Source organism: Stegodyphus dumicola, chromosome X2, assembly GCF_044657685.1.
Source record: "Stegodyphus dumicola isolate Sdum_Otavi_A_Nest chromosome X2, ASM4465768v1".
NCBI lineage: Eukaryota > Metazoa > Arthropoda > Arachnida > Araneae > Eresidae > Stegodyphus > Stegodyphus dumicola.
This window is the reverse complement of record NC_140781.1, coordinates 154,093,452-154,110,544: the sequence shown is the minus strand read 5'-3', so window position 1 is coordinate 154,110,544 and position 17,093 is coordinate 154,093,452. Positions and strand designations below refer to the sequence as shown.

The 17,093-nt window shown below is 33.2% G+C and overlaps 1 protein-coding gene across 1 annotated transcript in view; it reads left to right on the top strand.

Annotated features, from left to right (window-relative positions):
- The first annotated feature begins 1,406 nt into the window (after positions 1-1,406).
- rau (RA domain-containing protein rau) overlaps positions 1,407-17,093 on the top strand; it is a 101,071-nt gene continuing 85,384 nt past the window's right edge. Inside the window, exon 1 of the mRNA XM_035354417.2 lies at positions 1,407-1,825. The gene's annotated coding sequence lies outside the window, so the exon portion shown is untranslated. The remainder of the gene's footprint in view (positions 1,826-17,093) is intronic.

Genomic DNA, 17,093 nt, shown 5'->3' with positions numbered 1-17,093 from the left:
AACTGCTACCTGACAATACTAAACTTTACGTAAAGAGAAAATAAGAAAAGAAAAAAAAAAAGTTTAAAAAAAAAAAATTATGGAAAGTTTTTAATATTAAAAAAATCTGAAAGCTTTCAGATTTTACATTAAGCCCAAAGGGGTATTTTTTTTTAACGTTTTGTATGTTACCTTTATTTATTACATATCATGTTTCTCGCACTTAAACCTTAAAATTCAATTCAACAGCAATATCGCAAGAATTTTCGATACACAGTCTCACGCGCTGGAGATAAAAATGTTTTTTTTTCTTTCTTTTTTTTCCATACAGTGCTGCCATTGCTCGCTTTGAAATCGTTGTGTTTGTTAATCAAAAATTCGTTAAAGTGTTACAAAATATGAAATCGATAATAAAAGAAATTCGAAACTCCATATTAGGGCTTTCAGTTGCCCATATTCTATGGAGGATTACGTTAATCAACATTTGATGGCTAGAGGTACCGTTGTTTTATCACACTCCGAGAAACATATATACATTTATGCAGATTCTGCATTTTTTAATTTCTTTAAATATAACACAGGGCGATAATATTTGGTGGCAACAATTTGAAAAGTGGAAAGGACTTTTAACGTTTTCGACGCAAAATGGCAAAACGAAATTAATCGCCCTTTTGGGCTAAAAATTTTTACATTAAAAAAAAAAAAATCTTTGATTGAGAAAGGAAGTCTTATACCTTTAAAATTAATTATACATTCAGTTTCCGTACAGAAATTTATTACAATGACAGTTATTTGATGACCATTAGAAACCGAAAACTTTTTTGCTTCAGAATGCAATAACTTACACCATTCGTCTTCAAACATTATATTATAATTCCATTTAAAGTAAATTTAATTTTCTTGGAAACTCTCCTAATTCCCAGAAATAAAGTTCTGTAAAAAATATACGGGAGCCTTGGGAACAGGGATCCCAGGAAAGAAACCTTGTTCTAATGAAACTGTCAATTATGGAGCAGTTTCAAAGAAAGGCTTCCCTAGCAATAAGTATCCTCTCATTAATTTCTTTTCATTTCATTTATTCAGTACTTACTATTATTTTTAATAGCAAGACAAAGTGAGTTGAATGTGTAAGTTCCCAATTTAATCGTCTTTTAGAACCATACGGTTCTCACGTACGCCATATGTGAGACCGACCTAGCCACCAGCCAGTAAACTTTCGAGCAATCTATTTGTCAAATCATTTTCCCGAGGCCCGTTTTATGGGCCCAGCCTTTTCCTGTTGCTTTGTGCCTAACATCCCTACGCAGGGACACTGAGTACGAAAATGGGGAAGAATTCCGTAGTACGCCAGACGAGTGTGTGATGAAGTTTTATCCCTTAAGGGAAAATTCCGTTTTCAAACATTCGGGAGGAATGAAAGCGGACTAGCGAACAGACGCGAAATATATTTCGTCGGTGCATCATGTCCGAGTGTTGAACTCGCGTTCGGAGAGCATGTTATTCAACTCGTGCTAAGCGCTAATACCTCAGCTGGGTATCCTTGTAAATTTGCTGATGCACCTGTTGTACTTTATACCAGTGACAGTGTATAGTTAAATTGGATTGTGCAGTTATAATAGTTGTGGAAAGTGCATGATACCCCAAGTGCAGAGAGAACGTCGCGTGAACCCAGAGCCAACCCTGTTTTTGATACCCATGGGAAAATGACAGGTCGTGCTAAAAAATGAGACTCAGTGAAAAGACGGATGCATTTGCTCCATAGTAAATTATGTGTAAGGAGTAAGTGGAAATAACTGCACGGACTTTTTTTGGCGGATTTCATCTGTGTAGCTCATCAGTTTGAAAGGTATGTTTGTATTTATATATCAATATATCGATGCAAAGGGTTAAATTATATTCTTTATTTTAGGTATTTAAATTTTTGGAGTGCATATATATTATTAGAAATTTTTGCTAATTTTCTAATTTGTTAAGTAGCTACTGAAATAAAAGAGTGCGTAAAAAGAGAATTATGTGCATTATTCTCGATTCTTATCACATTGAGAGTAAAAAGTAAGAGCTGACAGGGTTACTTTCAAATGAAATTAGTACTGATTATTTCAGATAAAATGAAGTTTTGTTCATTTCTTCCGCATCACCATTATAAATGACATTCGTGAGCTTAATTGTGATTTATTGAAAATACTTTGTCGAAGAGTTGTAAACGTATTGCATACTAATAAATTTGTTTCTTTGGAATGTTGTCACTTTCAGAAGTAAGTAAACTGATCTAAAGTGCGAGATTCAGACCTTTTAATTTTCTCATATGGAAAAATTTAAAAACGGAAATGTAATTTTGAAGGTTGAAATAAAAAAAAAAATATTTTGAACTTAAAATAAGAAACAGTTCCAAATTAAGTGTTGATGTAATTAATTTAATTATAAATATATCTTACTCTGAATACCACTATTCTGTTAAAAAAAAAAAAATCTGAAAGCTTTTAGATTTTACATTATGCCCAAAGAGGTGTATTTTTAACGTTTTGTGTGTTACCTTTGTTAATTAACCATAAAATTCAATTCAACAGCAATATCGCAAAATAATTTTGAAATGAGCATATCTTTAGAATTTCCGATACACAGTCTCGCATGCTGGAGATAAAAATGTTTTTTTTTTTTTTTTTTTTTTTGTTTTTGTTTTCGTTTTAGTTTTTTGGTAGAGTGTTGCCATTGCTCGCTTTGAAATCGTTGAGTTTGTTAATAAAAATACTTATTAAAGTGTTACAAAATATGAAATCGATAATAAAACAAATTCTAAATTAGGGCTTCCAGATCCCCATATTCGGTGGAGGATTACGTTATTCAAAATTTGATAGGTACCGTTGTTTTATGACAATGCGAGAAACATACATACATTTATGCAGATTCTTCCTTATTTAATTTCTTTAAATATAACACAGGGCGATAATATTTGGTGGCAACAATTTGAAAAGTGAAACGAATATATGAAGTTTTCGATGCAAAATGATAAAATTAATGTAAGTTGCGTCTTTCTTGTCAGGAGCCCCAAAATTCAGTTTTAGAATTAATGTTCTGCTCTAAACAGAACAATTAACAAGAAATTATAACCAACATCTGACGGCAGTAAAATGAATAACCCCTGCATTTGATAATGTTATTGTAGAAGTTATTTGTTTGAATCAATAGTATCAAAATGGACTTTGCTTACAAATGAACATTGCAAGCCTACTAGTTGCAACAGAAAATGGAACTTGACCAAGTTCAAGATTATTTACGTCAAAAATCCATGCACATTCCAGGGTGTTTTATGTGTTCATACCATCTCTGTTTGTTGAAAATAACGACTTTAAAGTAGCATGTTTATCTAGTGCAGCTAACTAAAATATTTAGGTTTCGCCCCTCTTTTCCTAAATCTTATAGGTAGCATGTATCTTCGTAACTTTTAAAATAAATTCTTTCGTATTATTTTATTGCGTACCTCCTTATAACTCTGTCTTTTAGTTGCATCTTCTTGGATCGAAGTGGAAAATGGTGCGAATGAATGAACGAAGCAGCGTTACTGAAGATTCACTACTACGTTCAATAAAATCAGTTGTGATTGTAGTATTCCTATTATTTTGGTTAAACATCTCTGTTAATTTGTGGAATCATACCTTCACTTACGTTCTTATTCCCCAAATAATTCTTTTAGTGTCCTCTGGAAAAATTGAGAAACAATTAGATACTTCGAAATACTCTAAGCGGAGATTGTACTCATTATAAACGTAATTGGTCTTTAATCTAAAATTAGCTATGTTGTTATTGGCTTTATCAAATGAACCTCAATTATTAAGGTTTGATTTTTAAGTGTCATTTATCGTCAGTGCTGCCATTTAGCGAACAAGTGCTGCTATTTTGTTACGCATTTCAAAATGTTGGCATCCTAGTTAAAGGAGACGGAATAATTCGTGAATAATAATGAATTTTAAGCATTGTTTCTAGCTGATTCGCTTTACTCGTAAATCGCATCAACTCGATAGTCAAAGGACTTCATTTTGAGGCTTAAATATAAATAATACTCATTAATACTGTAGTGATTCTAGAGTGTTATAGATAATGGAATTCCATTCAGTATTAAGATTACTGAACTCGGTGGCAGCTTTATGAAATTGGAGGAGGAGGAGAGGATCTCATATGAACTTCCAGATTGCCACTTTTCTCATAAAGCATAGAATATTTTTACTGTTTTTTGAAATTCCTTAAAGATTTGTGGGCCCCTTGCGATTGCGACATGAGCACGAATGATTTTACTCAGCTTGCATTTTTTTTCGGAATGGCAATATTGTTGAAAATGTCTTAAACAATACCCTTTTAAAGTGTCGTGATTATTAAGAGGCCCTTAAAAATCATTGCATTCTTCTTCAAATTCAAATTCAATGTTATTCTTTCATAACATAAATACGTACAATTATGACAATAGGAGGAATAACGTATGTGAATGTAGTAAGATATGAAAGACTGTTTAAATGTAAGACAAGAATAGTCATTCTTTCAACTCTGAAAGCGAGCAAAGTTTTATAGAAAATTTAATAGGTCTATGCTCACACTTCAAATATTGATTTGTTGCCATTTTTGAATTTAATACTGTGATAAGTGCAAGGCCATACTGATGCTAACAAGCGCATATGCCATGGAGATTTGCTCGGCGGCTGTAACGAGTAATTGTTATTCGAAGGAAATTATATCGATATCCATATGCTGTGTATATCCCAGTTCGATTGCTCTATTTTTAAGACTTAAATTTTCTGGCACTTTAGTTTTCATTGTGTAATGATTAACTTTTTAATTAAATGGGCTTCGAAGATCAAAATATGACTTGCTTATTACTAAAACGACGAAATATAAAATTAATAAAAAATTTATATTACACTATGTATTCTACAAATATTTTTAATTTCTAGCAAAAATTGTATTACATAATGCTGAAGATTGTTCCTCAATTTCTAAAAGAATTAAAAGAGGTAACTAACAGTAGCTTATTTGAGCAAAAAAATATGTGCTTTTCAATTGAAAATTTAATCAGGATGAAAGAATTTTGATTACCATCTTAAATTATTCTCATTAATTTTATTTCTTTCTGCGCGCTCTTTTTATGAAGCCGCTACCATGAAAGATTCATTCGTAATTAGCAGTACGTTTTCATCGAAGTAGTGGAACGAGATATAAATGCAAACGAATGCAATACTAATGCAAACGAAATGCATTCTTTATGTTATTTCCCGATGCATTCTCATCTTTCATTTCATTCCCCCCCCACACACACATTTTAAAAATTTACTTTCGTTTTCTGACAGCTCTCTAGAGTATCTGAATAACGCCTGTTTATATATGCATTTTTCGGGCAAATTTAGCGGTTTTGGTAAAATTAGCTTAATTGAAGGACAGGTGCTTCCCCCCTCCCGATTTTCTGTATTGTATTCTCCCGATTTCTGTATGAGATTCGAGCAAAATAAATGCAAGCTGCGAAGAGGAAATTTCTCTCATGGATGTCTCTTGGCTGTTCTCAGTTAAATAGGGAACTTACTTTAAAATCATGTATTGATTATCCCAGAAAAGTACGACACTATGTGCGTCAATTGGCGTATCGATGTTTTCTGTACGATGTTATAGCCATTCATAATCAGCTTAAACTAGTGTTTGTTATCCACTGAAACCACAGCCAACTATAACGTTTTTGTTAAATTATTAACTATAAAAGGGTAATAATTTTTAATCTAAAAGTCATCGATGTGTTAACTCGATTGAACCAGTGTTCCCTCTAAATCGTGCGCGAATTTTTGCAAAATTGCAAAAGTATTTTTACCTCCCACACTCATTTTCGGCTGCAAGAACGTTAAGTAAACAACATTCATGATGATCCAAGTAAGGTATCGCACAATGGGATTGTTGTATAACGATATTTCGTCGTAAAAGTGTCAGCAACTTCATGCAGGTCAGCCAGTGCTCACCAAGACAAGAAAACTTCAAAATGATGCTTTGGCATACAGGTATACATTTGCGGTGAAGAAAATCTTTTTGAAGAAAAGTTTTTAACTTAAAGAAAAGCAGCATTTCTAAAACTGCCGTCCGTGTTATGACGGACTAACAGCTATGAAAATATTGTTTTCTTTTGCTTTATTAATCAGAGTAACAAACTAAAACCTTACGTGCAAAGTAAGAGTACCAGTATAACGTTGCTGGAAACCTTCAAGAAGACTGTTGCTTTTTTTCAAGTAAAAGAAACTGTTCATCAGTAAAGTACCGACACCTTTCTGTCGGAATGCCCTTATGATGGTTTTCGTTTTTGTGAGCGCTGGCCGAACTGGATAAAGGTTCCAGCACCTTTATCAGGGTATCCTTCATGACGATGCCTTTGGAAGTCTAACTGAAATTTCAGCAGAATTTGTCTACAACACGTTCCAAGACTAAATAAAATTGGGAAATGTCTTGTCTATAAACCTGAGGTTCTCAAACTTTTCCATCCTTTACTTTCTTTGTTACACAAAATCTTCTTCCAATTCTGAGCACTTTTGTGCAGTGAATCATTTTCTTGTAAACAGTGCTTACATTAATTTCTGCACTCTTTTTTAGTACAGAGGAATGAGCATTATAAAATAGCGCATTACATTAAAAATAGCATAACAAACATCATGCTAAGCAAAATCTCGCGGAGTCTCTGTGCCGTCCCTGCAAGACAACTGCCGCATACAGTTTGAAAAACTTTGCCATAATCAATGTATTCGCGGAGAATATTGTAAAACGTAAAAATGGGTGCACTCTGAAACATTCTGGATCCAATTGTGATCGGAAGAAACTTTGTAACTACTCGCTGTGCTCAGTGGCTTCTACGAGAAACTGAATCGGAAAGAATATTTTAGTAACCATTTAAAATGTTGATTGTTTAGTTTTACCTCTGTTAGAGAATATTCGAACCTCTCATTGCATTGTCGTGCAAATTCCTAATAAATAAAGAACAGGAACCTTTATCGGACAAATAAGGGTGGAATGAGAAAACGCTGTACTAAAAGGAAAAAAGTGTGTGGACTGATGCGTTCACAAAGCTTAAATGTAGACAAAAACTGCAACTTTGTTTAAATGTTTTACTCTTGAAGAAGATAAATCGTAAAACTTAAGTGTAAAAAAGCTTTGTATTTCCTGGAAGTATAATCCAAACATTCAGTTTTTTTTTAATGAAATGAAACACATATATCGTGAACTTGTATTTCAATAAGGCTGTCGGTTCTAGTCTCAAATGAAGAACCTTTTTTGCCCTGTCACTAGTCTTTTGTCGTCTGTGGAATATCTTGAAGTTCATGGTCCGCTCTTCCACGCTCCTGTAGCTATGAAGAAAAGCTCTGATCTGGAATAAGACACAGAGGTTAATATGCTCTAGTCGATAATTATCTTGTTCCGTAGATCCGCTTTGAACATGTAGCACCCGTAGCACCTGTTCAGCAACATCTATTGCATTCATACCTCATGTGAATAAGATACGAGTGTTTTGATTGCGGTTGCTGATTTAGGAGTATTCTCTGAATTATGAGGCTCTGGATATTATCGATTTTAGTTTTCTTTTTTAAAATTTTTGGTTTGCTTATTCTTTCCGTTCCTCCTTTTAAATTCAGTTAAAGTATTGCGATATTGGGCATTTATTTTTTGCCATCTCTAGTTTAATAAAGTATTTATAGCTATATTTATTTCTAAGTGCAGTAAACTAAGTCTTGATTGTCCCCTGAACTTAGAGCCCTAGGTTTCACGATGTTTCCAAAATGATATAGTTTCTTGAAACCTTGTTTTTTCTCTCACACAAAGATTATGTTTATTGGGGTATGGAAAGCACTCAAGGGCTGTATGGCTGTACTCAAGGGCCTAAGGAAAGAAATGCCTTCATGAAGGATTTTCTAAGGTAAACTGGCTCGTGTTCTCGTTACGCATGAGAAAAACCTTGATGACCAAACATGCAACCAGCCCGGGTCTAACTTCAATACATTCAGCGATCTTAACCACTCGCCCACTGGTGCGACCACGCATAGAAAGAGTTTTTCAAAGTTCTTTTTTATGGGTCTTCAGCATTGTCTTGTACTGAAGACCCAGGTCCATCAGCTGCCGAGTAGTAAAGTCGCTGAACACTGGTAGTTCAGGCCGAGGTTCGAATCCTGCCTACGGGCTGGCTGCATGAGCGTTTCGTGGTTTTTTCCATGTGTAACATGTATACGAGCCAGTTTCCCTTAGAAAGTCTTCCGCGAAGTCATCCCTCCCCTTAAGGCAGATAGTCCTCGAGGCTTTGCCGTGATCACATGAACCGAACCGAACTGTACTGAAAACCCATAAAAGAACTTTGTGCCAGGAACTCAGACTCATAATAGGACCCTACATTGAAACTTTTCTTAAGACCACTCACATTTTCCGATGGTTTTGATCATCTTTTAGAAAGATGATGTTTAATAACGATATTTGTTTATGATCCTAGAAATAACGCTTATTTTGTGAGGTGGTCATCTGAAGGAGTAGGCCATCGCGAAAGATCTTTTTAACTGTATTTACTTTTAGAATCAGATATGGATAACATTTTCTAAAATAATGGGTAGCGTAATATGTGGTTTTGACATTAGAAAATCTATATCGTAGTTTTTCCATTTTTTCTTTCCAATTACGCATTTATCATTGACACGGTCTGGCATATGTTGCTATTCCACGAGGCATACATTTTAAAATTCTCGTCTACGCAGACTGGAGTTCTCAGAGATACTGCTATTCGTCGTGGCATAATTGTATTTGTCTTTCAAAATAAAACTACGTGTTGTTCAATTAACTGCGAGCGATTTGAAAGCAGTACGCTTATTTCTTAAAAATAATAGCTGTATTTTGTTTTTTAATAATATTTCTGATGTATTTTATAATACAATTAATTTATGTAATTGATAATATACCTATCTAATAAGTTTTATAAACATTTGCGCCATTATTATAATTGAAAAAGCATGTTTTTACGTTGCATGTTATATGTCTCGTTACACAATGATCGTTTGCCGCTGTCAAGCAATGTTTTTTAATAAAAGGTGAATTTTTTAAATGCAGTGCTCACCGGTATTTCATTACAAAAATTGTGCCTAAGTTAAAATATGCAGGCTATATCATCAAATTTAAATTCAGTATCAGAGATTACTAAGACTTATCAGATGAGAACCAATTTAAGTTAGGAATTACCCAGTTCCATTTTGCCAGCATTGTTATGTCAACAGTAAAATTTGAATGTAATCTCTTTCTGTTCATTTCAAAATGATAAACTTAAGCTCTCGAGCTAAAACAATTGAATGTTAAAAAAACAACTCACTAATGCGAAACTTTATTATGTATTTGAAAATATAACTGAAAATGGATAATACAATCCTGCTTCTCGTAACTGAAGAACAAAATGGCTGGTAACATAACAATAATAAAATGTCTCAAATAATTTTCCTCAATTCAAATTATACCCAAAGCGGCATAATTTTGCTTTATTCTTTTTTGCACATTCATCTGAAACAATGGTAGAAAAGATCAAGGCCTTTCATAAATACTCTTCTGTGAATTATCTCAGGCCATTCCGATGTCTAGGCGTAGTCATCTAGAAATACGAATCACACAGTAATAAATCACCGGAACTAAGCGGAAGCTGTAAATCCTCTAAAACTGCTTACTTCTACCAAATCTTTCATGGTTCATCCGTGTCCGAGTGGTTAAAGTCGAGGAACTCTAGTAGTTCAGCTCTGCTCTTTTCCTGAATGGCCGAGCAGTTTGATTGTCTAAGGCTTTTATAATCTTTTCCATGAATGCTATAAATAGGAGAAATTTCCGTTAGAATGACTTCCATAAAGTATCTCTTTCTTTTCTCGAGTAATTTTTCAGTGGTAACCATTATCTTTTCTTTCATGACCGGCATTTCGGCTTGAAGGAAATGCTTATCGGTGTATGTGTGATTAACACCAAAAAATGTTTTTTGATACGACGAATTTCATCATTCATTTTTGACAAGAATTTCATCCTAGGCATCAATGCTAATCGGAGACATCATGTAATGAATTAAACATGAACCCTGTTAATCATGATGCTTATCATCATGTTCATCATGCGAAATCATGTTGTATTGTCCTTATAGTAGAAATGTCGCAGCAATGATTCCGCAGAATATGTTTGAGGTATAAACAAGACTGTGGACCTTTGATTGAAAACATAAATGACAAGACAACCAAAAATAGTGTTTCCAGACTGCATTATACGTTCATTAGATTCACTGGCAAGTCGTTGGAGAGTTCTCAATCTTTTCACTCATATTAATTAATTAATTAATTAAGCATGAAAAGACTGTAACGGAGCAACAGTGGTGTTTACGGAACAAAGCTTAATATTAGTTTAGTATAGTATATAGCATGTTATAATCGGTACTAATTTTAATTCTGCCTCTTATTATGACAAGCCTTTGATTGCTTCTGTTATCTGTTGATTCTATTTTTAGTGTACAACTTTCATAGTAATTGCATGATCGCTTGTATGGTAAACGGTATTCATTTAGAGTTACTTCTCTTCACATTCTTTTTAATGCATTCATTATTCATGCAACAACTTCTCACACTCACTCAGTTCTTAGTTGCAGCATTGATTTTGAACATAGTTTCAGGGAATAAGCGGAAGGTCCAGTGGAGCCCGAAAAGAAAAATGAATGAAGAATGACCAAATTGAGATGAAAATGACCAAATTCGCTCTAGATTTTAGATACTTCATTCTTGACGGATATTGTAAGGCATATGTCTGCGACTGATAGCTTGTAACTACACCCGTGAGGAATTCTAAATGAGTCCATAACTTCATTCATCTCGTATTGATCTTTAATATCGGTGATTATCGCCAATTAAGCCCTTTAACATAAATATTTGCAAAAAAAAAAAAAAATGGGGAAAGGAATGAATGAAATCTTGTTTCGTACTGATCTTGACATTGAAAGTAAAAGAAATCGAAAGCGGAAAATAAGTGATAAACAATCTGTGATTTGTTTTTGATGCTTAACGAAGCAATAGTTTTGCGCTTGAGGATCACTGAAGCTTACATTTTATTGTTTTATCTAAGTCGAGCCTCAGGAATAAACAAAGCAATATGTCAGCAGCTATTTATTTACCCGTAAGCATAAAAGAGGTTTTTTTACTTTAATGCTGACATTGAATAATTATTCAGGGTCCATCTGAGTAAACATGTAAACAATTAGAATTTTTTTCGCACGTGATTTTTTCACGTGCTCAATGGAATATTCGTTCCACTTTCTGAACACTGATTGTTGTGGTTTATGGATTTCTCACCGTATTTTGCATCTGCGTTACATTTGAATTTATTAAGATTGTTTTTAAACTTGAGGGACTGATTGATGTGTTTTATTTCCTTGACAAAGAAATTTTGCGTTAGCCAATCACTGGACAGCATGCCACCTGTAAAGTTTACACTACAGCAGAGTGCGATATATAAGACAGGCTAGTTGAAAAACAATGGGTGCAGAAAACAAAGCACCTGACAGTACTTAATAATTTAATTTAATGTAATTTTCATCCTTGAGACCAAATGCAGCCTTTCTCAAGGATAATGGCTTTCATATCCTTATAACGCCACGTCTGCTCATAATTAATAAGATTAAAGCGAAGGCACATATTTCACTTGGAACGAAACTGACATTTTTTTTATCTCCTTTTGAAAAATAATGTGGTATTAGAACATATATTTTATTAAGAACTCGAGAATCACTGCAATAGAGGACTTATTTTATATAAATATAAATTATTATAATTTATAAGTTCTTTTTATATATTATTATCATTTATAAGTTTTTCTACCTTTAATAATTATAGTAATAAAAAAAACCTAGAGTATAATCACACACATTAATGGCAAGCGATTATATCTTAAATAATAGTTAATTATGGAGCTTTATTTATTTATTTTTTGTAACTGTCTCGATAGTTACATCTAGCAGGTTAGCAGAGATACACTAAACTGGCTTGTAGAAATGCGTTTTAGAGAAATATGCAGTATCTCCAAAACAACTTCTCTATAATCATTTGATATAGTCTCTTTGCAGGAATTACATATGATTTAATAATTTGATTTAAACTTCATTGTGTCCAATTTTGAAAAAACAAATGGTATTACCCATAAAACAATAGCGGTTAGTACATAATTTTAAAGTTGCTTAAAACAAATAAGTTTTTTAGTAATCCTGAAAAGTGTTTTTGCTTAATGAGGAAATTAGCAGACATTTCGTAATGTAATTAATTGATATTCAACATGTCAGTTTCGAGTCTCTTTGTCAAATAAATAGAAATGTATAAATTAATTTGCAGCAGCTTTTTAGCCTAAGAATTAAAAATGGTAACACAAAGGAAGCATTTGTGAAGTGAACAAGCGTTATCACTAGTGTCATCGTCGTGCGCATTTATGGCAAAGGAAGAAGAACTAATAATATGTGTTAGTTAGGACGGCGAAACGGTTGACTTCTATCTGGCTTTACAGAGCTTATTTCGTGGAAGACTTTCTAAACGAAATGCTTCATGTTCGCGTTTCATATGGTAATGCAAAGAATTAAGACCAACAGAGCAAACCCGTTGCTTCACTTTGTGACTTTTTATTCTTGTGTTATATTATTACTCTAGTCATTTCATCTGATGCGGTCATCCAATTATTTAATTAAGTGAACTAAAATTAAATTTATCCAGTAGATTCTGATTCTTTACATTATTTTTGATAAAAAAATTAATGCAAGAAAATGCAGATCCAATTTCACAGATAAATATGCAACTGTAAAATCCTTTTCGCTTATTGGAAATGACATAATTTTAAGCAAAGAAGAATTTTAAGTATTTGTCGTACCAGTAATTACAGGGTACATTTTAGCTTAATACCTATGGTTATAACTAAATTAAAACTGTTGGATTGCCAGCACTTTTTTTTTATATTTAATGTTAATGAAAGATAGTTATTCTGTATAACTGTTTGTGTTAGAATGAATAATTTAATCATGTTTGTTTGTTGTAAACCATGGTCATTTTTGCATATTTTGTCCAGCTGTTTAAGAACTTAGCGTCCTTTCTTCCTCTCAGTCTTTTCCTGTCTCCCTTTTGTCGCGAAACATGATTTCCTGAACACCGATCACCGGTGTGACGTTATTCCGGTTGAGCGGTTGTGTACCCATCTACTCAGCTGAAGCGCGCTATCAGGTGTTTTAAGGTTCAAACACAAAGGTTCAAGGTTCATGTGGCGAGCGTGTGTCAGTTGCAGAACTTTTGACTCATGTTTGTTACCTGAACCGTGGAACTTGATTGTGTTACATATTAGAAATTCCGATCGCTATACACTCTTTCGCTTTGAAGATAACACTTGTATGTTGTATAAAGATGAACTATACGTTGCATATTACGTGTATTCATTAATACCTTGTAAATGCAGTTATGAATTTTGAATTATTTTCTAGCTTTCAGGGTATTTGTCCAGCTACTTTTAAAATTTGTTTAAAAGTTTCTATTAGAATGAACTTGGTGAAAGAATAATTATTATTGAATTCATGTCTTACACAATTAAGAGAACACTTTGCTTCTCCATCACGAATTGCATATAATCGCCTTTTGCAAATAAAGTTTCAAGAATATTTTCCCTTCCCTTTAAAGATATTTATTTGCCTGACGAAGGAGCCTATGAAATGCGCTTGAGAATTCCATACCTTACAGGATTAAATCCTAAACTCTAATTCAGGATTTCAGCCTCAGATGATTTGCAGATTTATATTAGAGGTCTCTCCCTTAGTTACTGCTTAAACTAAAGTGTAAGCAACGCATATTAACTGAGAAACGAGTCTTTTGACATATTGCCAATCGTAGCAACTTTGCATTATTCCATTTCGACGAAGAGATTGCAGATCCTAATAAACAATGTCTAATAAAATAATATTCTGTTGGATGTATATGCTTTCATCAGAAGTGAATTGATTTTTTAAGATTATTTTTTATATCTGTAAACGGCTTTTATGAATACCATAAATATTGCTTAAACCAGAAATTCTAAATGAACATCGTTATGCAGTCTTGTTTTCGGAATTTTCGTTATTAATGTTAATTCCACTTACGCGATTTTTTCTTCTTTTCAGTATTGTGCAGAAAACTGCCTAAAAGAAGGAAACAGATTTTTTAAAACTGATATCACGTTCAAAATGGCCTCTTTTGTTTCTTTTGTCTTTCTTTCAGTCTCAAATATAATAGGCTTGTATAGTCGGGTAGCTTTTGCGTGCTTAGCTGTAATCCAAGTAATTCAGTCTATTCATTCTCCAAGTATGATCAACTTAATGCCAGCACAGTATTTTAGATTTATTTTTACGTCATTATTTTTTTAAATTCCGAACTTCTCCTTTAAACATTCTGTTAAAAATAAGAGACGCGCCATACATCAGCGTGTAATTGCTTCCTCCCCCCTTTCTACCTAGTTGAAATGCTAAACGACACGTATTTAAAATGCTAAAATTATTAAAATTATTATTTTTTAGCCGCTTTCAATTTAAATAGAGGCCCTTTTTCAAAACAGGTACTAGTTGTTCGTTTCTATAATTACGCAACTTATGATAAAGACTGCGCAAGTAATATAAAAATAAACTCGCTGTCGTGTAGTAAATTCTCCCCCTTACGTTGAGGTATTCAGTTCGTTTGTGGATAACAATGTACTCTGTCTTAACGTTTTATGGAGTTCGCCGACTTCCCTTTTTCATGGAGATGAGGATTCTTGCATCATTGCATCTAACGATATTAGTTCGGAGTTCCCATAGTAGCTAGCTATTTAAGAGAAAGTTTCTTGTCCGAAAACTTTCTTTTTATAAAACATTCACAAAAAAAAAAAAAAAAAAAAAAAAAAAAAGCATAAACAAATGGTACTTTTATTGACATCTCAGTATAGTGGCCATTGTTCTGAAAGCTTCCGACGGTGGCAGGTGGCTGACATTAGAACGCCCATTTCAGCGAGGAAGGGCTAATATTCCATCTGGTATATTGATTTGTTATCACCAGTATTGCCACCGGCCGGTTTCATTCGGGCAGTCCGGATTTCTAATATCCGGCCCGTTGATTGTGTGAATAACAGTTTTTTTAATTAGTTAAAATTATAAAATTCGCAAATAAACCGCCGAATTTGGTTTCGCAACATTTTAATATTTCTCCCGATGGTACTGTTGCCAGTTCGTTTTAGAAGACTGTTAAGCATGTTTTAATGGCATAGGTTCAGTTTTCTCGGAAAAACTCTTCAGTGGCATTGCAATTTTTTAATAAGAACATGCATTATGTAATTTTGATTTTCATTGTCTTGTAATAAGCTTGAAGATGATCAATTGTTTTTGTAGTATGCTGAGTGTCTAATAATATCCTACAGATTTAATTAATAATTTTCTAAAAGTATTATTCCCCTCCCCCCTTCATTTCTGCTAACTATTCAAAGAGAAGAGAGAGAGTATCAGCAGCATTAGAAAGACGGTAATACTGATTTTTATTCGTGATATTGATTATTATTCGTGTATACTGAGTTAGCAGAAAAATTAAGTAATAACGCCTTGAGGTCTGAAAAGATCATATTTTAGCGTAAGCTATCATTCCCGCTACATTTGGCATCAAATACCAAATGTAAAATACCTTTTTCTCAAAAAAATTAACTACCGCGTAAGAGTTAACTGTAAGAATGTCCATTTTTCAAACTAATAAATGTTTTATTAATCTCAACTACCTTAATATCTGACCCTGATCATTGCAAGGAAACAGTAAATATTGAAAACTTTTATTTGTGTTTCTATTTACTGCGTAAAATCAGCTTTTTCAATGATTCATTTTATTCTAATGTAGGTCATCGTAACTACAATTTTAAATTAAAATTTTCCAGAGAAATAGCAAGTATGTCTCTTTACTGTAACTGAAGGTAATTATAGTTGACATTAGGTGTATTAATAAAAAAGACTGAAAATTACACAACAGTAATTCCTTGCGTAATTCAATATCCTTGCAATCAAACAAATTAAAAGTGATAATGTTTGAAACAGCTAAAATGCAGGAGGGAATAGCAATTATTCGTATGACATCCGTAAAAATTTTCAGCGACCCTGACCCGATAGGTTTTAGAAAGAAGAAATATGTCCTGGAATTACAGGAAAGGATTCGCTTGAATTCTCACATTTAATCTCGGTTTCCCAAGTTTTTAATTAAGTATAGCCGATACAAAGAGTCGTAAATTGTGTGAAAAATTAATTTTTTATATGTTGCGATAGAGGTCTGCCGTTCTTTTCATTGTTATATTTCACTATTGTAACTATAGGTTTACGAAATGCTTCGGAATGCAGAATTAGAAGTAAAGGTCCGATGAAATGAATAATAGATTTTGGACGTGTTCATAATGTTCAAAATGAAGAATCTCAACAGAATTGAATGAACTGACAATCATTGTAATAATTGATTATTACCCAAGCCCCGGAATTTTAGGTAGTTCGAAAAATTGTCTAACGTCTTCACAAAACTTCTTTCATCATAAAATTGGCCATGAAAGAACATCGTGCCTAGGCCCGAATCAGGCCTTGGTTGTATTTCATTGTCTACTCGTACTATTAGATAGGATTCGTAAATCATTGGCACATTTGATAATGGGAATTACTTGAACTAACAAATGGAATTCTTTGGAGCTGTTGCTGTATTAAAAATGCATGTTTAGCAACCGTAAGCTTTCATCTGTACTTGATTCTGTTTTTTTGTGTCCGTAGAGTATTTAATTAAAACATCAGAACTATCCATATGGGTTTTTATGGCGTTTTCATATCAATGCTGTTTAAACACTGTACTTTATAAAGTTTTCTATTAGAGATTTTTAAAGCTTTGTGTTAGTTTTCTAAATGCATAAAGAACATGTGCATTTTGAAATATGTTTATGGTAAACTTGAATCTTAGTTCCAGAACAAATGAAATTTTGTTTACTTGGGAAAATATCCATCGTCATTTTTTCTACAATAAGTCGTCCATGGAAAAAGTCCGTTTTCCAGGAAAAGCAGGAAACGGAAAAGAATTGTA